A 26,509-nucleotide genomic window follows, 5' to 3' on the forward strand; every position below is an offset into this window, starting at 1 on the left:
TTCAGAAATTAAGAGAAAACAACCTCTATTGTAAACTGGAGAAGTGTGAGTTCCATCGTGAACAGGTTAAATTCTTGGGCTATGTCATTTCCACTGCTGGTTTTTCGATGGACCCAGAGAAACCTTTGGCAGTCCTACAGTGGCCCCAATCCATGGGTTTACGTGGTCTGCAGCATTTCCTGGGCTTTGCCAACTATTATTGGAAGTTTATTCGTAACTTCTCGTCTCTGGTCAAGCCCTGACTGATATGACCAGAAAGGACGGTAACCTACAGAGTTGGTCTCCGGAGTTCATTAAGGCATTTGAGAGTCTCAAGGCTGCCTTTTTCTCTGCTCCTGTGTTGGCACATCCTTATCCTACATTGCCTTTTATCCTAGAAGCAGATGCTTCTGAGACTGGAGTTGGCGTCCTTCTGTCTCAACGTCCTAACTTTGAGAGCGCTATGCATCCATGTGGCTACTTTTCCAAGAAATTGTCAACTGGAGAGTGCAATTACAAGATTGGTGACAGAGAGCTGTTGGCGATCATTTTAGCCCTGAAAGAATGGAGACATCTCCTTGAAGGTACCACTGTGCCGGTTCTCATTCTTACTGACCATAAGAATCTCACATTCTTGTCTGAGGCTAAGCGCCTCTCTCCCAGAAGGGCACGATGGGCTCTTTTCTTGTCGAGTTTTTTCGAGTTTACATTGTCTCATTCTTACCTGGTACTAAGAATGTAAGGGCTGACGCCTTGTCACAACAATTTTCCTCCACTTCCAAGTTGGAGTCAGTTCCGGTTCCTGTGATTCCTCCTGATCGTATTCTGGCTACGGTTCACACCAGTCTTACTTCTCCTTTGGGTGACAAAATTCTTGCTGCTCAGGTCCATGCTCCTCCTGAGAAACCTTGTGACCGCTGCTTTGTCCCAGAGAGTCTCCGTACTGCCGTGCTCCAGATTTACCATTCTCCCAAGGCAGCTGGCCACCCTGGGAAGAATCAACTCGTTTGGGCCATTTCTCAACAATTCTGGTGGCCTAGTCTACGGGCTGATGTAACTGCCTTCGTAGCTGCCTGTTCCATGTATGCTCAGAGTAAGACTCCACAACACCTTCCAGTGGGCCTTCTACAACCCATACCCAATGGAGAGAGGCCCTGGACGCACCTGTCTATGGATTTCATTGTGGAGTTACCCAACTCCCAAGGCAACACTCTTATCCTTATGGTGGTTGAACGGTTCTCAAAGATGTGTCATTGTATTCCACTTAAGAAGCTGCCCACTTCTAAGGAACTTCCACTTTTGCTCGGGAGATCTTTCGCTTACATGGGCTACCCAAGGTGATTGTCTCAGACAGGGGTAGTCAGTTTGGTTCTGGCGAGCCTTTTGTGCACATTTGGGAATTCAGCTTGCTTTCTCCTCTGCTTATCACCCGCAGTCTAATGGGGCTGCAGAACGAACCAATTAGTCCTTGGAGCAATTCTTACATTGCTATATTTCTGACCATCATAACAACTGGTCAGACCTATTACTGTGGGCAGAGTTTGCTCACAACAGTGTCTTGAATTCTGCTTCCCGATTGGCCCCGTTTATGGCGAATTATGGTTTCCAACCTTCCATGTTGCCTGACTCGTTTGTTCCGAAGAGTATTCATACGTTAGAGGAGCATCTCCGTGGTCTTCGTTCCACTTAGGCACAAGTTCAGGAGGCTTTGCAACATGCTAACAATAGGTACAGACTCCATGCTGACCGCAGACGCCTGCCTGCACCTTCCTACCAGGTTGGGGACAGAGTCTGGCTGTCGTCTCACAAACTCAGACTTCGTGTTCCTTTTTTGAATTTCGCATCTCATTTTATTGGCCCTTTCTGTATCCTTCACAGGATTAACCCAGTGGTTTACGCCTTGGACCTTCCTCCTAGTATGCGCATCTCAAATGTGTTTCATGTCTCCTTATTGAAACCTTTGGTCTGCAATCACTTTACCACCTCGGTGCCACGTCCACACTCTATACAGGTTGAGAACCATGAAGAGTATGAAGTACAATCCATTGTTGACTCCCATAGGTTCCGTGGGTGCATACAGTACCTGGTGCATTGGAAGGGGTACGGTCCGGAGGAACGCTCTTGGGTCTCATCCTCAGACGTACATGCCCCTGTCCTCCTCTGTGATTTCCATAGACGTTTTCACCTCAAGCCTGGTGGTCCTCTGAGGGGGAGGGGTCGTTGAAGAGGGGGGACTGTCAGGGCTGGACTCAGCCCTTCCTTCTCTGAGCTGGTCACTCAGCTGTCGGCTAATTGCCAGCTCCCATCTCTCTCCACAGTTACCCAGCTGTTGTTGTTTCTGCTCATCAGTCCTGCCTACTTAGAGTCGTCCAGCTCACTTGATCTCTGCCTTCACCTTAGTCAACATCACAGAGACTTTCTCCTGCGTTCCTGTTGAAGACTTGCTTGGCTGACATTTCTTCTGGCTCCTGATCCTGCTTGCTGTACTACTACGTTTATCTCTGGCTCTCTGACATTTGCTTGGCTGATTACCCGATCCGGTTACTGAACTCTGGCTTGTTTTGACTACGCTTACTCTGTTTACTTTATTATTATTATGATTTAACTATACTTCTGTCTCGGTCTGATTCATGGTTCTTGATAGCGCAGGAACGGGCCCTGCTGTGAAATATTGGATCAAAAATTGTAATTACATGCCCCTGTTGTGTGATGCAATAGGGTGGCTGCTCTTAAGCTGCCCCCTAGAGAACATTGTTGTGGAAATTTTATTAAGATGTATTTAATATGTGTAAAAAGAAAAACTAAAGCACTGATGTGGATACTCTATATATATATATACCAACCAATTAGTGGGGTGACACCGTTGCTAAAACCACTATAAAATATGTTGGTGCACTTATTATAACCTCCCACTCTGTTGAAATAATGCATGTGTTTAAAAACCTAAAACATAATATATACACAATGCAATAATAACACAATCAATAAAGTGAATATGTGCAAATAAATACACCAAAAAAAAAAAACATGGGGATCACATATCCCTTAGGGTAAAATAATAACAATAATAAAGTGAAAGAGCAATAAATAATGCCTACTGATACTAATCAAGGTCAAATCTGCAACTAAATGTCCAATCCAATGCCTTTTACAGACTTGCTTTTTATTCCAATCAGATCACAGTTGCATGATGATTCACATATTAAGGTGATGATTCACATGGAAAATGAAAGAAAGGCCATCATTGTGCAATGATTTTAAATGCTAAGGAACTGTGCAATCAATGTATTCCACTCACATTTTGGTTGTAGCTAGATCGCTTTATGATATAATGGTCAGAAGCTTCAACACCGCTCATACAGCATTTGCTGTGCTAACAAACACTTGCGATGCCGTCACTGACTCCGCCTCCCTTTAATATGTATTGTCACAGTGTCTCCCAGTGTTAGTTCTCCCGCAGCCCGCTCTAAAGAGCGGACTGGGGCAGACTGACGCTGGTTGAGATCCGTCTGTTAGTGAAAAGCTTCTTGATGCAGAGAAGTGTTTGCAGAGTGGGGATATGTCCACCAGCGAAGGGCCCCTGTGCAATGCACAGATGATCGTCTGAGGGGGGATGTGTTCACTCTGCAAGGACATTATCTGTTATGGGGTATGCACGCTTTTGTCTTTCAGTGTGTCTGATCAGCACATGGAGGGACTGTGGAGTGCCCTTGCAGATAATCTCCCATCCAAAGGAATGGTAGTATAATCTGGGTATGCATTGTTCTCTGGACAATGCAGAATAAGGATTCGCACCACACGGTAAAAACAGGAGACTTTGGGTGCATTGACCGGAAACAGTGTCCATGAATGAAAGGCCAGCCATGCAGATTTCTTTGTCTAGCTGAAGATGGCTTACAGAGACAGGGGGCGGGAAATCATACACACTGCCCCTGCCCAGACACGCCCATAAGACTCCCCTAGTCATTGTTCATTGGTTGAGATTTGTATAACTCCTCCTGTTTGAAGGAATGCCTGTGCTTGATTGGCCGATTGTGAAACCATCAAGCTCTATTGTTAAGTACTCTAAATAAACAGAACACAGGGTCTCGAGAGACAGTCGAGCTGTGGAGCTAAGGATGTAAGAATGGTGGTCATGACTGTGTTACTTGGGAAGATACGGGAAACAGGGTCGTACTAAGATGCATTATACCAAAAGGCTGAAAGTGACATGGATTATGTGCAGCGTATAGCAAAATTTCAACATCAACATCCTGCCGCGTTGGAGTTGTGCTTCACTTTCCTCCTCTCTTCTCTCAGGCACCCAAGTACAGTCAGTGGCCTCATCATCCCCTCCCTCCTCATCACTGGAGCAAACTTGGCAGTATGCTGCAGCTGGGGGAACATGACTGCCAGTTTTTTGTCCTTCTGTGGCACCCCCTCTCTCTAGGTTCACATTACTCCCCTCAACCTGGGAACCAACATCGGAGCTTTCAAATCGCTGTGCACTTCCAGCAGCATGTACCCGACACTGTGGTCGAATAATTCTGGGGACTCCTCTGTGCATGATGGTGGGGCTACGGAAGGAGTGACTGTGGACAAGGAGCCGGTGGAATAGGCCACTTTTGCAGCTGCGTTGGAAGGCAAACTACCCTGAGCCTGGGTGACAGAGGATGAGAAGGATGAGGATGGCTTCGTTATCCACTCCACCAACTCTTCTGCATGTTGTGGCTCAAAAACACAGCCAGCAACAGCAAAAAAAGACAAGTGTGCCCCACGACCATCTGCAAAGGATGCACCATGTCCACAACCACCACTGTTGATTGTAGACAACAGTGGTTAGTGGCCTGTGAGCGTCTGCCTCTCCTTGGTGGCCTTTCGGACCTGATGTATTTTTTGTTTTGCAACACCACACTACACTGTAATATATACTGTGTACACTGCCTGAAGTGCATTAGAAACTATACACCACCGAATGAGCTGTATATATGAGCTACACTGAATGCAGAGTATATATATATATATATATTAATACACCGCCTGAAGTGTATTAGAAACGGTACACACTGTATTAGACACTGTGTACACCACCTGCACTCTATTAGAAACTGTACAATAGCTGCACCCTATTTTATACTGTGTACACCCCCAGAAGTGTAGTAGAAACTGTACACACTGTATTAGATACTGTGTACACCGCCTGCACTGTACGCAAACAGCGGTCATCCCACACGTTAGGTATCATCCCAAATATCAAATCATTGGCAGTAATTATAAAGATTTAATTTCTTAATTTTCCCAAAAATTGTGACAAAAAATGACAACTTCAAAAAACTCACCATGCCTCTTACTAAATACCTTGGACTGTCTACTTTCCAAAAATTGGACATTTGGGGGATATTTGTATTGTCCTGGCATGTTAGCTGGTAGACCCTATAACTTTCCCACAGATTAAATAATATACACTGATTTGGGTTATTTTTAACCAAAGAAATGTAGCAGTACAAATTCTGGTCAAAATTTATGAAGAAAATGATTTATTGGCAAAATAACGGAAAATAAGAAAAACGTTTTTCTTTCCAAAATTTTAAATATTTTTTTTGTTTATAGCACAAAACAATAAAAAACCCAGTGGTGATTAAATACCATGAAAAGAAAGCTCTATTTCTGTGAAAAAAAATGATACAAAAATTCATATGATTACAGTGTTGCATTACTGAGTAATTGTCTTTCAAAGTGTGAAAGCATTGAAAATTCGTCTGGGCAGGAAGGGGGTAAACATGCCCAGTTTTGAGGTGTTTAACGATGTTCCAAAAAACATTAGACATTCTAATTTAATTATACTATTTTTGTTTTAAATTTGTTGTATCACAATATAAAGTTTCCATATTAAAAGCAGCTTCATTACAACACACCAGGCACCAATAGAGCAACACTTTAAATGAGTATCCTTTCCTGTATTACAGGGTGCTGCTATAGGTAGTTTGATATTTTGTTGAATTGTGATGTACTGTATCTTTATGATATATATTTATTAGTTTAATATGATGGGTGTCGGCAGTACACGCTTTTGGCTCATGTTGCCATTTTGCTGGGTATGCAGTAAAAAAAATGTGATTTAATTATATTGATATTGGTTTCAAAAAGTTTTTTGAGAACCTTAAAAGTCCTGTTTTAGTATTTCTTGCAATAGTGTGCTAGGATTTGTCTACCAGCTAAAAGTTGTTGATAGGAAAATACCCCAGCATGTTTATTCATACAAGTATCACCAGAGACCATCACACACCTATTTTCAACCCCCAGAAAGGCAGATGTTATGGTCCACAAAAAAGGAAAGGAGGTGTAAAAATTGTGAATCCACCCCATTCTAGTTACATATTCCCATCCTTGGTGTCAGCAAAGCTTCTGTCAGGTAATTCCTGAGCGATTTAGTCAGATAAATTAATCAACACACAGAGCCTCCGATACAAAAGTAATTTAAATGACTTAATTAATTATTTTGAGTTCATTTTAGCCAAGCAGAATTCTTAAAAAAAAACACAAAAGATCGATAGACTGAACTATCGAAAATAAATGAATATCTATTACAATAAGTGACATACAAACACCACTAACAGCTTGATTATTAGGTTGTCATAGGTACTATACGTTACAATTAAAAGCCTTGATATATCTATTGGATTAAACTAAATATTTAATTTCCCCAATTATAGATCTCCTAACTTGTATTAAACGTTTAGCAAATAATGACCTGCATTTGACTAACTTGAACCGTTAACCCGTAGCAGTAAAATTACCGGGTGAAGTTTGTCTAGAGTTATGCCAGTAAGGCGACTTAAAATAACCAAATTGTGGGGTATTAGGAGATCTAATGGGGTAGCAAATCACTATTATGAAATATCAAACACATAGAAAAATCAATAGCCAATTATAAATGTGGAAATATAATTGTCCATTTAAAATGGCCATTTGGCCAGACTCTCCTAAAACTGCTGCCAACTAATGGGTGGAGCTTACCTTTCCAAAATGCCATCTAGCTTGGTTGAAGCTTTGTGCTCGATGATGTGATGAGGTGTCAGATCTAGATGAGGTGATCCTACAGATGTTGCCCCTGTCTTTCCTATCTACCTGGCTTGTCATATATTCAGTTGTAAACAATATATTTAAAAATCCCACCCAGAAGGTGTAATCTTCCTTCTCACTGGTGGACAGGATAATCCTCAACTATGTGTTTATGCAAGCATTACCTCCCTTGGCCACTGGGTGGCACTCTAGGACATAGGGTGTCTATTCTAAGTTTATCTGGGAAATGGATCTTATAAAATAATCTGTTATAGGACAAATTAATATCTCACTATAAGTTGGACTAAGTGATTGTATCTCAATTATATGGAACGCCAAGGAGAGCCTGGTAATTGCTAATTTAGGATCATGATAGGAAAAGGAGGGAGACGGTTTCAATTCCCCCTTTTCCTCATGGGACAGCGGCAGGAGCAGGCAGTTTCAAGTCCCCCCCTGGGAGCTCATGGCTCTTAGTGGGGACTTCTGGAGGCTCACGTAACTTGGTAGGGGAAAACAGGTGACCTCTGACAGGCTGCGTGCCTTTTTTGAAAGAAACCAACTTATACTGGAACCCCAAAAGGGCTATAAAAAGGGGGTTCCATTGAGTCAGGCTCAGTCGGAGTCAGAGCTGCAGTGTTTTAAGAGCTTGTCTCCATTGGACAAACAGCGTCTTCTGAGGCCAGAAGATGAGGCGAGGACGGCAGCGAAGAATGGATCCAGAGGTTTCTAGACCTACCTCAGTTGTCGGGTCAACAGGCTCCAGCATCAGCTGCCACTGGGTCCTTGTATGTGGTGGCCGAAGCAGGATGGACAGCGGGAGAAGAGTCTATTCGGGGATCTGTGCTGACTCTGAAAGAAGAAGAGGAAGAAGGGCCACAAGAGGAAGTTCTGAGTCATCAGCGAAGAGGCGGCGTCACCTCCAGCCATAGGAGTAGGCTATCCAAAGAGGAGGCGCATTCTGTCCTTAAGATACTCCCTTTCACCACCTTGGGCAGCTTCAGCTGGAAGCGCTGTGCGATCCTCTCTGTGCAGGCACAGAACCATTGGGGGAGCGGCTGGAGGTGTGGCTAGGGGCGCGGCCAAAGGAGGAGCTGATACACAGCATCCGTTTTTGATTCGGCCTGAAGAGGAATCTCCAAGGTAATGGATGTCGCTGGCAGAGGTCGGAGTGGGGTCAGTGACAACCCTGGCAACAACTACAGCTACTGTCGCTCAAATGGGTAATGGGAGTGGTAGCTCCATCCAAGCTCCTGGACCATCCATATACCCATCAGGTCCTGTTCCACAGCAACAAGATGCTGGTGAGTTACATTCCATTCCCTATATATATATTTAAAGTTGTTAGATCAGTTCTGGGGACAGACTGTCATATCCACATCCCTGAAAAGTAGATGAGAAGAAGATCTGAGAGAACACCACTCTCCCATAAGGTGATGGAGCTTTCACGGATATGTCACTGTCACTGAGGTAAGCACGTACACAGTGGATAATAATAGAATATAAATTTATTACATAATATACAAAGCATAAAATTTAGCAGTAGCATTAGGCGATATAGAACATTGGCCAAAAATTATACTCAATCGATGTAAAAACTCGAAAGATGCTTGTGTATGAAGTAAGCCAACGCGTTTCACAGAATCCTTAACTGTTTCTTCTGGGCAGCTTAACATGCAACAAGTTATATGATATGGATTCTATGCATCCTGCAGCATCACAAAGAAAGGATGGACCCTCATCCGGTAATTGATCAATGAGACATCGATCTGGTCTGGTGGGCATCAGATCACATCCAAGACGGTCCAGTGATCAACCAATAATTATCTGGATATAGCAGAAGTAGCCTTCATGGTTGTGCATAGATCTAAGGTGCAGAGTCCCCTCAACCTCAATACCATGCCTGACCACCGCAGTGATATGCGTCCCACTTACATTCCATTCCCATCTTATCCAACATAGCTGAACTGCTAGCTAAATAGTTAACCACTTCAATACTGGGCACTTTCACCCTCCCTCCTTCCCAGACCAATTTTCAGCTTTCAGCGGTGTCACACTTTGAATGAGAATTGCGCGGTTATGTAACACTGTACCCATATGACATTTTTATCATTTTTTTCACACAAATAAAAATTTCTTCTGGTGGTATTTAATCACCGCTGGGGTTTTTATTTTTTACACTACAAATAAAAAAAGACCAAAAAAAATTGTAAAAATGTTTTCTTAGTTTCTGCTATAACATTTTGCAAATAAGTAATTTCTCTTAAAAAAAATTTGACCAAAAATGATGCTTCTATATTTCTTTGGTAAAAAAAAACCAAATCAGTGTTTATTTGGTGTTGGCAGTGACGGAGGACAGACAGATGTTTTATAGGGACACTGACATGTGTATGGGGACAGGGGTATCAGTGGTGCTTGGTGTACTGTTTGTGGGGTGATCTATAACAGTTCTCTGTGTAAAATTATCCTCACACAGAGACTTGTCACAGATCTGCAGATTCCCCCTCTCTCCCCCCCTGCACTGAGCTCTCACTGAGCTCGACGGGGAGAACTGTCACAGACACGCATCTCTGTTTACATTGTGATGGCTGTGATTGGCCACAGCTGTCACGTGATCGGGAGGGCCAATCACAGCCCATATCCCGATCTCTGCTCATCTGGATTCTGTGATCATAATGATCACAGGATCGAGCCGCAGAACGTCCACTCAGAACGAGGAAAGGACCACCCTGCCGTTTATGTGCAGTGGCTGGGTAGGAGGTGGTTAAGGATATTTCAGCTAACAACCAAGCATAGACTATGCCAGCTAACACTAGTCAGGAATTAAATATCTCAGCTGCAGAGGTCTGGGCACCATCTAGTGGGCTTTCTGCTAACAGCGCTCAGATTTTTCTAAATTATTCAGATTTATCCATTTCTAATGCTTTGCAGTTAGCTAGGTCTCAAAATATTCCCGAGACGTGTTGAAAGGAGACGATTCCATGTGAATTATCTCCATTAGGTTATCATTTGTCAATAGCAATTAAAGAGAAGATTTGGTGCGGTTAGTTTTTAGATATTTTATCTTTGCTCCCGTCAGCCAAAGATTTTATATCTAAATCTGATAAAAAAGAAGACAAGGATGAAGATAGAAGAAGACTTGTTTCCAGGTTATTCAACAACTGGTTACAGGCTTTTAGTATTTTTTCTGGAATTTTATGCAAAAAATTTCCGGAGAAAAGCACTGGACTTTTCCAGCATGTAGCTATTATCCTGGAGGCGTTTAACAATGTTGGTGGTACTACTTGGTATAATTACGACAAGGCTTTTCATCAAAAATTGTCAGTACATCCTTCATTGAAATGAGGTGTTAAAGACGTGGGCCTTTTGCTCAACCTTTTTCTACCTCAAAGGCCAGTTTATGCCAAGCAGAACCCCAATGCTCAGTCTTCAACCAGTACCATTTACAAAAAAAGGAATTTGTTTCAATTTTAATGGTGGCCAGTGCAGATGGCCAAACATGCAAGTATAGACATGATTGTGCCTTTTGCGCAGGCACACATCCAGTATTAAAGTGTTTCAAGAAAATGTCCTCAGCTAGTCAACAGCAAGGGAATGTTTTCAAAGGCATCAACCCTGGTGAGATGGCAAGAAATGCTCCCTTGGCTCCAAGCTTTTTCAAACAGGTTGAGGGCCCAGCTCTTAATTGAAGGTTTTCGGGATGGTTTTTGGTTACCTACATTCTCTGGTCAGGGATGTAAATTGGTTAACAATCTAAAATCAGTTGAGAATTTTACAGACGTTGTTCTTGAGAAAATTAATAACGAAGTTAGGGAATGTAAAATGGAAGGTCCTTTTATTTCCCTGCCTTTTATAAATTTTAAGATTTCTCCTCTGTGCATTGTCCCAAAAAAATAAAAGAACTCTTATAGAGTACATCACCTGTTTCTAAAAGGGGAAGCCTTTAATGACCAGATCGATGATAACATTGCATCAGTTACGTATGCTTCTTTTGAAGACTCACTTAAGAAACTGCAATGTTTAGGTAAGGGAGCTCTAATGGCAAAGGCAGATATCAAATCGGCCTTTTGCCAATTAATCCACCATGCTTTAATTCTTTGGGTTTTTTCTTTCAAGGTAGTTTTTACTTCGACAAATGCATACCAATGGGGTGCTCGCTGTGCCGTTTTTATTTTGAGTCATTTTCTTCTTTTTTACAATGGGTTATTAGTATAGAATCCGGTTCTCAATTTATAATTCACTATTTAGATGATTTTTTGTTTTTAGGTCCAGCCAATTCCTCTGATTGTTTTTTTACTGCTGAAAAAGAAGTTTAAGATCTGTTCTCACTTTGGCATTCCTTTGATTTTTGAAAAGACGACTTGGCCCTCAACTTGTATGGAATTCTTAGATATCACCATTGATACTAATTTAATGGAGTTTAGGTTACCTGAAGAGAAGATAAACAAGCTTAGCTCGATATTGTTACATACAATTAAGAAAAAGAAAGGTTGTTTAAAAGAAATGCAGTCACTATTGGCCCTGTTGGCTTTTGCGTCCAGGATTATGCAGATTGGCAACATTTTTTCTAGAAGACTGTACTTAGTCATTTCTGGATTAAAATCCCCCTTTTCTCATGTAACCATTTCGCATGATATGAGGGAAGTTTTGTTGGTGTGGCTGCAATTTCTTCATATTTTAACGGTAGGGCTATGTGGCAGGAGGAGTTTATTTTAGATAAGGAATTTCTCCTCTTCACTGATTCGGCTGGTTCTTGTGGTTTTGCTGCAATGTGGCATTCCTAGTGGTGTGCTAAACGTTGGAATCCCGGCTGGCAGGTGAAGGGTTATTTAAAAAACATAGTTCTACTGGAATTATTTCCAATTATTGTAGCTTGGGAGATCTCGGTCGTAATTTTAAAAACAAGGGGATACTTGTCAGAACAGATAACAAGGGCGTGCTCTATCCTATAAACTTCTTAACATCCAAATCTCTGCTGGTCATTGTCTTACTGCGCTATATGATCTTAAAATGTCTCAGTTTAAATATCTGGTTAAAGGCGATTCATGTGGCGGGACAATGACTTGGCGGATTCGTTATTGTGCCTGCAGATGGACCGTTTCTCCCAGCTGTTCCCAGATGTGGACCAGGTGGGAATACCATGTCCACCCAATTTATGGGACCTTCTTTAGGGTCCATATCTGAGTATATTAAAAATTTGGTGGCACCTTCAACCTGGGCTGGATATCAATTGGCCTGGTTTCTTTGGCTTTCTTTTTTAAATTCTATCCAAGAACCCACTGGATCATTTTCCGAAGGTTTAATTTTGCTATTTTTGGATTACCTATTTATTAAAAAATATTCTATGTCGTATGTACAGAAGACCTTGTCTGGAATTTAATTTTTTTCTCAAATTAAATCATTTGCCTTCTTGCTTGCAATATTTCTTGGTTAAAAAGGCTTTAAAAGGACACAAGAGAAATAATTTTAAAATTGATCATCGCAAACCTATTACTCTTGATATTCTAATTAGACTTTGTTCTATAACAAGTCAAGTTTGTTTTTCCTACTTTGAGTCAGTATTGTTTAAAGCAGTTCTTTTGTTACATTTTTTGCAGCTTTCAGAGTTTCTGAGCTGAGTGTTATTCAAGCTGTTGATATTATTGTTTATGAGTCCCTGGCAAAAATATTTATTGGTCGATCTAATACAGACCAAATGGGGAAAGGAAAATGGATAAACCTTTATGCTTACAATGGCTCTCCCATTCGCCCAGTACAACTATTAAAAGACCATTTACAAATCAGACCTCTAGCTGGTTCAAGGTTTTTTGTTCATGAGTCTGGTACCCCTCTTACCAATTACCAATTTATAAGCGTCTTTAAAAAATGTTTGAGAAATTTAAATTTACAAGGTTCTCATCTTACATCTCATTCGGTTTAGAATTGGGGCAGCCACGAAAACATCAAGGTTAAGATTGGATGCTAACATCATAAAAAAAAGTAAGTGAAAAAAAAAAGTAGGTAGATGGAAATCTGACAGTTATTTATTACACATCCGTCCTAATCAGTCCCTTTGATTTGTTTTAGGTAAACCCCGGGTAATATGGATTATTGGACATTCTTACATCTATTGGGCACAACAGAGAGCTAAGAAAAGGGTTTATACTGAGAATCTAGGTTTGGATCCACGGAAGTTTAAGGTTTTCTGGGAAGGCAGGAGAGGTATGGTGTGGGCTGACCTATTTTATGAAATAGGTAAACTACACCTGGGTTTTCCCCTGCCAGATGTATTAATCATAAATCTGGGGTGATATTGGAAAAAAGAAGACTCTGGATCTCATTTTTAGAATAAGGGATGATTTACACAGTGTTCGGCTTTCTTTGTCGAATACTGTGATTTTTCTGAGATGATTCAAAGATTAAGATGGCATTTTCCCCCTGCGATGTGTCCCTTAGAAAAAGTTAGAAAAAGGGGGAATAGAGCCGTTACTAAATTACTACAGGCATTGGGCATTTATATCCTTTAGGCATGTGGAATTTGAGGGTGGTATTAAGGGCTTGTATAGAAAATGATGGGATTAATTTATCTGAAATTTGGACGGATATTTTTAACGTAGACTTAAATGCTTGTGTTGAAATTGCGGCAGTGCAGGGATCTGTGGACAGTGGTTTTAGTCCCATCTGTCTTTTGGGAAGTTGTTATTTTTGAAATATGTTTTATGCAGCCTGAGTCGTAGTGGCTAGGTTGTGATAAAGTTTCTATACATCTTTGAGTTATATGGTGATGAATTTATCTATTGTTATTAAAACCAATAATAAACGGCCGCGGCCTTATTTATTCCAACACTTGTCTGCGTTTTATTATTTAGGTTAAGTTTATTATGTAAGGGTTCCTGACTGCTGTCCCATGATAGGAAAAGGAGGGAGACAGTTTCAATTCCCCCTTTTCCTCAAGGGACAGAGGCAGGAGCAGGCAGTTTCAAGTCCCCCCTGGGGGCTCATGGATCTCAGTGGGGACTTCTGGAGGCTCACATGGCTTGGTAGGGGAAAACAGGTGACCTCTGCCAGGCTGCGCGCCTTTTTTGAAAGAAACCGGCTTATACTGGAACCCCAAAAGGGCTATAAAAATGGTGTTCCGTCGAGTCAGTCTCAGTCAACTCAGAAGACAGAGTTGTGGTGTCTGTCCCCTTATGTCGCGGCTGTTGTTATGTGGTGGTGTCACCTTTGTCTAAAAAAAAAAAAAAAAAAAAGGCAAAGGGGACTAATATAAGTTTCAAAAGAAGTTAATAAAGTTTTGAAGTTTTTGGTTGTGGAAGTTGTTCTTTCAGAAATATGTTTTATGCAGCCTGAGTCGTAGTGGCTAGGTTGTGCTAAAGTTTATACATATCTTTGAGTTATATGGTGATGAATTTATCTATTATTTTTAAAACCAATAATAAACAGACACGGCCTTATTTATTCCAACACTTGTCTGTGTTTTATTACTAAGTTAAGTTTATTATGTAAGGGCTCCTGACTGCTGTCCCATTACTCTTCTAGTGTAGCAAAATGGCAGGATTTCATAATCAGATATTAATGATATACATAAAATTCCCACACTATAAACTATTATTTGAATATGGTAACGTATAGCATGCACATGCATTCCTAACAATATTGATTCTAAATAAACAAACATAACTATAGTAAGCTTAATAGATCCTCTTAAGATAATATGCTATTTCATCCTGATTTCATCTTTTCATATATCATCATGTTTTATACCTAGAAACATTTATACACCCTTTGAGAGTCCTTTCCAACCTTGTGCTCAACAATACAAGAATGAGAAATTTGGGTATATTGGCGCTACCTAAATATAGTTATTTCTATATATACTGGGATAGCCTAAAATAGATCTTGTGAGGTGTGCAGTATATATGAACCCCCCTTCCAGTGTGGGTGGTCCCACAGCTAATAGATATGTCCCACTGCACATATGGCCAGACTCTCCTAAAACTGCTGCCAACTAATGGGTGGAGCTTACCTTTCCAAAATGCCATCTAGCTTGGTTGAAGCTTTGTGCTCGATGATGTGATGAGGTGTCAGATCTAGATGAGGTGATCCTACAGATGTTGCCCCTGTCTTTCCTATCTACCTGGCTTGTCATATATTCAGTTGTAAACAATATATTTAAAAATCCCACCCAGAAGGTGTAATCTTCCTTCTCACTGGTGGACAGGATAATCCTCAACTATGTGTTTATGCAAGCATTACCTCCCTTGGCCACTGGGTGGCACTCTAGGACATAGGGTGTCTATTCTAAGTTTATCTGGGAAATGGATCTTATAAAATAATCTGTTATAGGACAAATTAATATCTCACTATAAGTTGGACTAAGTGATTGTATCTCAATTATATGGAACGCCAAGGAGAGCCTGGTAATTGCTAATTTAGGATCATGATAGGAAAAGGAGGGAGACGGTTTCAATTCCCCCTTGTCCTCATGGGACAGCGGCAGGAGCAGGCAGTTTCAAGTCCCCCCCTGGGAGCTAATGGCTCTTAGTGGGGACTTCTGGAGGCTCACGTAACTTGGTAGGGGAAAACAGGTGACCTCTGACAGGCTGCGTGCCTTTTTTGAAAGAAACCAACTTATACTGGAACCCCAAAAGGGCTATAAAAAGGGGGTTCCATTGAGTCAGGCTCAGTCGGAGTCAGAGCTGCAGTGTTTTAAGAGCTTGTCTCCATTGGACAAACAGCGTCTTCTGAGGCCAGAAGATGAGGCGAGGACGGCAGCGAAGAATGGATCCAGAGGTTTCTAGACCTACCTCAGTTGTCGGGTCAACAGGCTCCAGCATCAGCTGCCACTGGGTCCTTGTATGTGGTGGCCGAAGCAGGATGGACAGCGGGAGAAGAGTCTATTCGGGGATCTGTGCCGACTCTGAAAGAAGAAGAGGAAGAAGGGCCACAAGAGGAAGTTCTGAGTCATCAGCGAAGAGGCGGCGTCACCTCCAGCCATAGGAGTAGGCTATCCAAAGAGGAGGCGCATTCTGTCCTTAAGATACTCCCTTTCACCACCTTGGGCAGCTTCAGCTGGAAGCGCTGTGCGATCCTCTCTGTGCAGGCACAGAACCATTGGGGGAGCGGCTGGAGGTGTGGCTAGGGGCGCGGCCGAAGGAGGAGCTGATACACAGCATCCGTTTTTGATTCGGCCTGAAGAGGAATCTCCAAGGTAATGGATGTCGCTGGCAGAGGTCGGAGTGGGGTCAGTGACAACCCTGGCAACAACTACAGCTACTGTCGCTCAAATGGGTAATGGGAGTGGTAGCTCCATCCAAGCTCCTGGACCATCCATATACCCATCAGGTCCTGTTCCACAGCAACAAGATGCTGGTGAGTTACATTCCATTCCCTATATATATATTTAAAGTTGTTAGATCAGTTCTGGGGACAGACTGTCATATCCACATCCCTGAAAAGTAGATGAGAAGAGGATCTGAGAGAACACCACTCTCCCATAAGGTGATGGGGCTTTCACGGATATGTCACTGTCACTGAGGTAAGCACGTACACAGTGGATAATAATAGAATATAAATTTATTACATAATATACAAAGCATAAAATTTAGCAGTAGCATTAGGCCATATAGAACATTGGCCAAAAATTATACTCAATCGATGTAAAAACTCGAAAGATGCTTGTGTATGAAGTAAGCCAACGCGTTTCACAGAATCCTTAACTGTTTCTTCTGGGCAGCTTAACATGCAACAAGTTATATGATATGGATTCTATGCATCCTGCAGCATCACAAAGAAAGGATGGACCCTCATCCGGTAATTGATCAATGAGACATCGATCTGGTCTGGTGGGCATCAGATCACATCCAAGACGGTCCAGTGATCAACCAATAATTATCTGGATATAGCAGAAGTAGCCTTCATGGTTGTGCATAGATCTAAGGTGCAGAGTCCCCTCAACCTCAATACCATGCCTGACCACCGCAGTGATATGCGTCCCACTTACATTCCATTCCCATCTTATCCAACATAGCTGAACTGCTAGCTAAATAGTTAACCACTTCAATACTGGGCACTTTCACCCTCCCTCCTTCCCAGACCAATTTTCAGCTTTCAGCGGTGTCACACTTTGAATGAGAATTGCGCGGTTATGTAACACTGTACCCATATGACATTTTTATCATTTTTTTCACACAAATAAAAATTTCTTCTGGTGGTATTTAATCACCGCTGGGGTTTTTATTTTTTACACTACAAATAAAAAAAGACCAAAAAAAATTGTAAAAATGTTTTCTTAGTTTCTGCTATAACATTTTGCAAATAAGTAATTTCTCTTAAAAAAAATTTGACCAAAAATGATGCTTCTATATTTCTTTGGTAAAAAAAACCCAAATCAGTGTTTATTTGGTGTTGGCAGTGACGGAGGACAGACAGATGTTTTATAGGGACACTGACATGTGTATGGGGACAGGGGTATCAGTGGTGCTTGGTGTACTGTTTGTGGGGTGATCTATAACAGTTCTCTGTGTAAAATCATCCTCACACAGAGACTTGTCACAGATCTGCAGATTCCCCCTCTCTCCCCCCCTGCACTGAGCTCTCACTGAGCTCGACGGGGAGAACTGTCACAGACACGCATCTCTGTTTACATTGTGATGGCTGTGATTGGCCACAGCTGTCACGTGATCGGGAGGGCCAATCACAGCCCATATCCCGATCTCTGCTCATCTGGATTCTGTGATCATAATGATCACAGGATCGAGCCGCAGAACGTCCACTCAGAACGAGGAAAGGACCACCCTGCCGTTTATGTGCAGTGGCTGGGTAGGAGGTGGTTAAGGATATTTCAGCTAACAACCAAGCATAGACTATGCCAGCTAACACTAGTCAGGAATTAAATATCTCAGCTGCAGAGGTCTGGGCACCATCTAGTGGGCTTTCTGCTAACGGCGCTCAGATTTTTCTAAATTATTCAGATTTATCCATTTCTAATGCTTTGCAGTTAGCTAGGTCTCAAAATATTCCCGAGACGTGTTGAAAGGAGACGATTCCATGTGAATTATCTCCATTAGGTTATCATTTGTCAATAGCAATTAAAGAGAAGATTTGGTGCGGTTAGTTTTTAGATATTTTATCTTTGCTCCCGTCAGCCAAAGATTTTATATCTAAATCTGATAAAAAAGAAGACAAGGATGAAGATAGAAGAAGACTTGTTTCCAGGTTATTCAACAACTGGTTACAGGCTTTTAGTATTTTTTCTGGAATTTTATGCAAAAAATTTCCGGAGAAAAGCACTGGACTTTTCCAGCATGTAGCTATTATCCTGGAGGCGTTTAACAATGTTGGTGGTACTACTTGGTATAATTACGACAAGGCTTTTCATCAAAAATTGTCAGTACATCCTTCATTGAAATGAGGTGTTAAAGACGTGGGCCTTTTGCTCAACCTTTTTCTACCTCAAAGGCCAGTTTATGCCAAGCAGAACCCCAATGCTCAGTCTTCAACCAGTACCATTTACAAAAAAAGGAATTTGTTTCAATTTTAATGGTGGCCAGTGCAGATGGCCAAACATGCAAGTATAGACATGATTGTGCCTTTTGCGCAGGCACACATCCAGTATTAAAGTGTTTCAAGAAAATGTCCTCAGCTAGTCAACAGCAAGGGAATGTTTTCAAAGGCATCAACCCTGGTGAGATGGCAAGAAATGCTCCCTTGGCTCCAAGCTTTTTCAAACAGGTTGAGGGCCCAGCTCTTAATTGAAGGTTTTCGGGATGGTTTTTGGTTACCTACATTCTCTGGTCAGGGATGTAAATTGGTTAACAATCTAAAATCAGTTGAGAATTTTACAGACGTTGTTCTTGAGAAAATTAATAACGAAGTTAGGGAATGTAAAATGGAAGGTCCTTTTATTTCCCTGCCTTTTATAAATTTTAAGATTTCTCCTCTGTGCATTGTCCCAAAAAAATAAAAGAACTCTTATAGAGTACATCACCTGTTTCTAAAAGGGGAAGCCTTTAATGACCAGATCGATGATAACATTGCATCAGTTACGTATGCTTCTTTTGAAGACTCACTTAAGAAACTGCAATGTTTAGGTAAGGGAGCTCTAATGGCAAAGGCAGATATCAAATCGGCCTTTTGCCAATTAATCCACCATGCTTTAATTCTTTGGGTTTTTTCTTTCAAAGTAGTTTTTACTTCGACAAATGCATACCAATGGGGTGCTCGCTGTGCCGTTTTTATTTTGAGTCATTTTCTTCTTTTTTACAATGGGTTATTAGTATAGAATCCGGTTCTCAATTTATAATTCACTATTTAGATGATTTTTTGTTTTTAGGTCCAGCCAATTCCTCTGATTGTTTTTTTACTGCTGAAAAAGAAGTTTAAGATCTGTTCTCACTTTGGCATTCCTTTGATTTTTGAAAAGACGACTTGGCCCTCAACTTGTATGGAATTCTTAGATATCACCATTGATACTAATTTAATGGAGTTTAGGTTACCTGAAGAGAAGATAAACAAGCTTAGCTCGATATTGTTACATACAATTAAGAAAAAGAAAGGTTGTTTAAAAGAAATGCAGTCACTATTGGCCCTGTTGGCTTTTGCGTCCAGGATTATGCAGATTGGCAACATTTTTTCTAGAAGACTGTACTTAGTCATTTCTGGATTAAAATCCCCCTTTTCTCATGTAACCATTTCGCATGATATGAGGGAAGTTTTGTTGGTGTGGCTGCAATTTCTTCATATTTTAACGGTAGGGCTATGTGGCAGGAGGAGTTTATTTTAGATAAGGAATTTCTCCTCTTCACTGATTCGGCTGGTTCTTGTGGTTTTGCTGCAATGTGGCATTCCTAGTGGTGTGCTAAACGTTGGAATCCCGGCTGGCAGGTGAAGGGTTATTTAAAAAACATAGTTCTACTGGAATTATTTCCAATTATTGTAGCTTGGGAGATCTCGGTCGTAATTTTAAAAACAAGGGGATACTTGTCAGAACAGATAACAAGGGCGTGCTCTATCCTATAAACTTCTTAACATCCAAATCTCTGCTGGTCATTGTCTTACTGCGCTATATGATCTTAAAATGTCTCAGTTTAAATATCTGGTTAAAGGCGATTCATGTGGCGGGACAATGACTTGGCGGATTCGTTATTGTGCCTGCAGATGGACCGTTTCTCCCAGCTGTTCCCAGATGTGGACCAGGTGGGAATACCATGTCCACCCAATTTATGGGACCTTCTTTAGGGTCCATATCTGAGTATATTAAAAATTTGGTGGCACCTTCAACCTGGGCTGGATATCAATTGGCCTGGTTTCTTTGGCTTTCTTTTTTAAATTCTATCCAAGAACCCACTGGATCATTTTCCGAAGGTTTAATTTTGCTATTTTTGGATTACCTATTTATTAAAAAATATTCTATGTCGTATGTACAGAAGACCTTGTCTGGAATTTAATTTTTTTCTCAAATTAAATCATTTGCCTTCTTGCTTGCAATATTTCTTGGTTAAAAAGGCTTTAAAAGGACACAAGAGAAATAATTTTAAAATTGATCATCGCAAACCTATTACTCTTGATATTCTAATTAGACTTTGTTCTATAACAAGTCAAGTTTGTTTTTCCTACTTTGAGTCAGTATTGTTTAAAGCAGTTCTTTTGTTACATTTTTTGCAGCTTTCAGAGTTTCTGAGCTGAGTGTTATTCAAGCTGTTGATATTATTGTTTATGAGTCCCTGGCAAAAATATTTATTGGTCGATCTAATACAGACCAAATGGGGAAAGGAAAATGGATAAACCTTTATGCTTACAATGGCTCTCCCATTCGCCCAGTACAACTATTAAAAGACCATTTACAAATCAGACCTCTAGCTGGTTCAAGGTTTTTTGTTCATGAGTCTGGTACCCCTCTTACCAATTACCAATTTATAAGCGTCTTTAAAAAATGTTTGAGAAATTTAAATTTACAAGGTTCTCATCTTACATCTCATTCGGTTTAGAATTGGGGCAGCCACGAAAACATCAAGGTTAAGATTGGATGCTAACATCATAAAAAAAAGTAAGTGAGAAAAAAAAGTAGGTAGATGGAAATCTGACAGTTATTTATTACACATCCGTCCTAATCAGTCCCTTTGATTTGTTTTAGGTAAACCCCGGGTAATATGGATTATTGGACATTCTTACATCTATTGGGCACAACAGAGAGCTAAGAAAAGGGTTTATACTGAGAATCTAGGTTTGGATCCACGGAAGTTTAAGGTTTTCTGGGAAGGCAGGAGAGGTATGGTGTGGGCTGACCTATTTTATGAAATAGGTAAACTACACCTGGGTTTTCCCCTGCCAGATGTATTAATCATAAATCTGGGGTGATATTGGAAAAAAGAAGACTCTGGATCTCATTTTTAGAATAAGGGATGATTTACACAGTGTTCGGCTTTCTTTGTCGAATACTGTGATTTTTCTGAGATGATTCAAAGATTAAGATGGCATTTTCCCCCTGCGATGTGTCCCTTAGAAAAAGTTAGAAAAAGGGGGAATAGAGCCGTTACTAAATTATTACAGGCATTGGGCATTTATATCCTTTAGGCATGTGGAATTTGAGGGTGGTATTAAGGGCTTGTATAGAAAATGATGGGATTAATTTATCTGAAATTTGGACGGATATTTTTAACGTAGACTTAAATGCTTGTGTTGAAATTGCGGCAGTGCAGGGATCTGTGGACAGTGGTTTTAGTCCCATCTGTCTTTTGGGAAGTTGTTATTTTTGAAATATGTTTTATGCAGCCTGAGTCGTAGTGGCTAGGTTGTGATAAAGTTTCTATACATCTTTGAGTTATATGGTGATGAATTTATCTATTGTTATTAAAACCAATAATAAACGGCCGCGGCCTTATTTATTCCAACACTTGTCTGCGTTTTATTATTTAGGTTAAGTTTATTATGTAAGGGTTCCTGACTGCTGTCCCATGATAGGAAAAGGAGGGAGACAGTTTCAATTCCCCCTTTTCCTCAAGGGACAGAGGCAGGAGCAGGCAGTTTCAAGTCCCCCCTGGGGGCTCATGGATCTCAGTGGGGACTTCTGGAGGCTCACATGGCTTGGTAGGGGAAAACAGGTGACCTCTGCCAGGCTGCGCGCCTTTTTTGAAAGAAACCGGCTTATACTGGAACCCCAAAAGGGCTATAAAAATGGTGTTCCGTCGAGTCAGTCTCAGTCAACTCAGAAGACAGAGTTGTGGTGTCTGTCCCCTTATGTCGCGGCTGTTGTTATGTGGTGGTGTCACCTTTGTCTAAAAAAAAAAAAAAAAAAAAAAGGCAAAGGGGGACTAATATAAGTTTCAAAAGAAGTTAATAAAGTTTTGAAGTTTTTGGTTGTGGAAGTTGTTCTTTCAGAAATATGTTTTATGCAGCCTGAGTCGAAGTGGCTAGGTTGTGCTAAAGTTTATACATATCTTTGAGTTATATGGTGATGAATTTATCTATTATTTTTAAAACCAATAATAAACAGACACGGCCTTATTTATTCCAACACTTGTCTGTGTTTTATTACTAAGTTAAGTTTATTATGTAAGGGCTCCTGACTGCTGTCCCATTACTCTTCTAGTGTAGCAAAATGGCAGGATTTCATAATCAGATATTAATGATATACATAAAATTCCCACACTATAAACTATTATTTGAATATGGTAACGTATAGCATGCACATGCATTCCTAACAATATTGATTCTAAATAAACAAACATAACTATAGTAAGCTTAATAGATCCTCTTAAGATAATATGCTATTTCATCCTGATTTCATCTTTTCATATATCATCATGTTTTATACCTAGAAACATTTATACACCCTTTGAGAGTCCTTTCCAACCTTGTGCTCAACAATACAAGAATGAGAAATTTGGGTATATTGGCGCTACCTAAATATAGTTATTTCTATATATACTGGGATAGCCTAAAATAGATCTTGTGAGGTGTGCAGTATATATGAACCCCCCTTCCAGTGTTGGTGGCCCCACAGCTAATAGATATGTCCCACTGCACATATACTTTTAGGATTAATGACAACCAACAAGTGTCGCACAGTTTACTAGCTCCTACAGCATCTGGAAAGGAAGCCAGAGGCTATATTCCAAACTGTGCATTTATTTATAACCATATAACAATGTGATGATATATATATATATATAGTACTATCCTGATCTGATACCATATGCATAATTGACATATATTACACTTGCATAGAACGAAACAAATATAGTAGCCTAGGAAGTCCAACAGTTAAAACTTCAACATGTATTGCAACAGTCCCATATATTGATGTTATATGATTTATTCAGGTTCCCACAGGTGACTTTGGTGCTGCAACAATTTGTCAGGTGACTCTCGTGCTCCCCCTTTGATTGCTTACTCACCAGCTCCCAGAACCCCAAAAGGGGTATGATGCTTTTATGGTGTAGTACTCTGGGTCACTTTATTTGTTGTTCCGTCTGCCAGATAATTCTGTTGTAGTCAGCTACCAGGACCCACACCGGGGTAGTCCACCTGTGTTGGGGGATGGGTCGCCTTGCTCCTAGTTTTTGTGCTGGATGTCTCCTATGTTTTCCAATCCTTGAAGGTGTAGCTTCCCCTCATATATTATAAGAAAAGAGAGCTTCCATAGCGTGATACAGTTTGACCACTTTATTTAAAAAACCATATGCACCCGCAACCGGGGATATTTAAACATAAAAAATGAGTGTGGATAAACAATGCTAAACCAGCAAAGTCAATTAAACAAAAGGTTTAAAAAGAAAAAATTAAAAAAATTATATATTAAAAATAAAAAGTAAAAAATAAAAATGAAAAAATACCAGATAAAAAAATTTGAAACTGAAAAGTCCAGGCACTATTAGATGATTCTGTCCCAGTAGGATAGGACAGCAATGATTGCCAAGCCAAATACAAACTTAAAAAGCCCCTCCAATCAGGCATAAACAGCGTAGTGGAGGTGTATATGCACCAGCTGCTAAGCAGCGTCTTCCTCCCTCGTATGCCCTGGAGCAGACTGACAGAGCGTGATGCCGTTGTGCGCGCTTCGTCACATGACGTCCTCAGCAACGGTGTCACACTCTTCCCTCTGCTAGATTTTATAGGAGGAGAGCGCATTCATATTCAGCCTACCTCTCATATTCCAGAGTTAGATATAAATATATTTAGTAAGAGGCTTAAAAATATGTGTAATGCAGGTTGGTCTCCTATTTGTTACATGATAAAAATTAGATATTTAATATACATATCCAATTACTTGTGCAAAGGTCATGAAGGCGCTCTCCAGAGGAAATTCATTTACATAATTTATATTAAACGGAACTCCCCCTGCTGGTTCAGAGTAGAACAGCAAGTGTATTGATTCAGTATACAATTACTTTGGAGAAGGTTCCTAAGCCATATCACATACAGAGTTTATACTGAATCAATACACTTGCTGTTCTACTCTGAACCAGCAGGGGGAGTTCCGTTTAATATAAATTATGTAAATGAATTTCCTCTGGAGAGCGCCTTCATGACCTTTGCACAAGTAATTGGATATGTATATTAAATATCTAATTTTTATCATGTAACAAATAGGAGACCAACCTGCATTACACATATTTTTAAGCCTCTTACTAAATATATTTATATCTAACTCTGGAATATGAGAGGTAGGCTGAATATGAATGCGCTCTCCTCCTATAAAATCTAGCAGAGGGAAGAGTGTGACACCGTTGCTGAGGACGTCATGTGACGAAGCGCGCACAACGTCATCACGCCCTGTCAGTCTGCTCCAGGGCATACGAGGGAGGAAGACGCTGCTTAGCAGCTGGTGCATATACACCTCCACTACGCTGTTTATGCCTGATTGGAGGGGCTTTTTAAGTTTGTATTTGGCTTGGCAGTCATTGCTGTCCTATCCTACTGGGACAGAATCATCTAATAGTGCCTGGACCTTTCAGTTTCAAATTTTTTTATCTGGTATTTTTTCATTTTTATTTTTTACTTTTTATTTTTAATATATAATTTTTTTAATTTTTTCTTTTTAAACCTTTTGTTTAATTGACTTTGCTGGTTTAGCATTGTTTATCCACACTCATTTTTTATGTTTAAATATCCCCGGTTGCGGGTGCATATGGTTTTTTAAATAAAGTGGTCAAACTGTATCACGCTATGGAAGCTCTCTTTTCTTATAATATATGAGGGGAAGCTACACCTTCAAGGATTGGAAAGCATAGGAGACATCCAGCACAAAAACTAGGAGCAAGGCGACCCATCCCCCAACACAGGTGGACTACCCCGGTGTGGGTCCTGGTAGCTGACTACAACAGAATTATCTGGCAGACGGAACAACAAATGAAGTGACCCAGAGTACTACACCATAAAAGCATCATACCCCTTTTGGGGTTCTGGGAGCTGGTGAGTAAGCAATCAAAGGGGGAGCACGAGAGTCACCTGACAAATTGTTGCAGCACCAAAGTCACCTGTGGGAACCTGAATAAATCATATAACATCAATATATGGGACTGTTGCAATACATGTTGAAGTTTTAACTGTTGGACTTCCTAGGCTACTATATTTGTTTCGTTCTATGCAAGTGTAATATATGTCAATTATGCATATGGTATCAGATCAGGATAGTACTATATATATATATATCATCACATTGTTATATGGTTATAAATAAATGCACAGTATGGAATATAGCCTCTGGCTTCCTTTCCAGATGCTGTAGGAGCTAGTAAACTGTGCGACACTTGTTGGTTGTCATTAATCCTAAAAGTATATGTGCAGTGGGACATATCTATTAGCTGTGGGACCACCCACACTGGAAGGGGGGTTCATATATACTGCACACCTCACAAGATCTATTTTAGGCTATCCCAGTATATATAGAAATAACTATATTTAGGTAGCGCCAATATACCCAAATTTCTCATTCTTGTACTTTGGCAAAGTACCTTATTAGGGACTTTGTGTAAGGGAGGCAGCAACCTGAATTTCTGAACCTATATAAGGATCCTAAAGCGCAGTGTTGTCTTATACATATTGTGCTCAACAATATCATGATTCTGTTTGATACAATATTTAAGTTAAAATTACACTTATTTCTTCTAAAAATTAAACTGTCCTGTAACCAGCCTTAGAATGTTTGTTCTTTAAAGTTTCATTGTCCATCAGCCTAAAAACAATGACCAGTTAAGGAGAGTAAATGAACATTTCTTATTTGCCAACATGGAAGAGTTGCTTGAATGTATGTTGTCCTTCTGACTAAGTGTTGGGGCTTTGCAAGCATGATATAATTCCATCTTGCCAAGATGTTCTATTCCCCTTAAAATCCCAGTAAACATACAGTGTGTCTTCATAATACCAATTCATGAGATCTGGAAATCCGTGTAAACATTGGTCGGTTTCTTTTTGGTTTCAGGTGTTGTGGGAATACCAGAAACTCATTGCCCAGAAACTGCAAGGAAACATTGGCTTTAATGAACTTATTCCTTACTTGTTTGTAGACTAA

The 26,509-nt window shown here is 40.4% G+C and overlaps 1 pseudogene; it reads left to right on the forward strand.

Moving 5' to 3' along the window:
- The first annotated feature begins 1,694 nt into the window (after positions 1 to 1,694).
- LOC141141242 (uncharacterized) lies at positions 1,695 to 26,509 on the forward strand (annotated as a pseudogene).

This window comes from Aquarana catesbeiana, linkage group LG04, assembly GCF_042186555.1.
Source record: "Aquarana catesbeiana isolate 2022-GZ linkage group LG04, ASM4218655v1, whole genome shotgun sequence".
Taxonomy (NCBI): domain Eukaryota; kingdom Metazoa; phylum Chordata; class Amphibia; order Anura; family Ranidae; genus Aquarana; species Aquarana catesbeiana.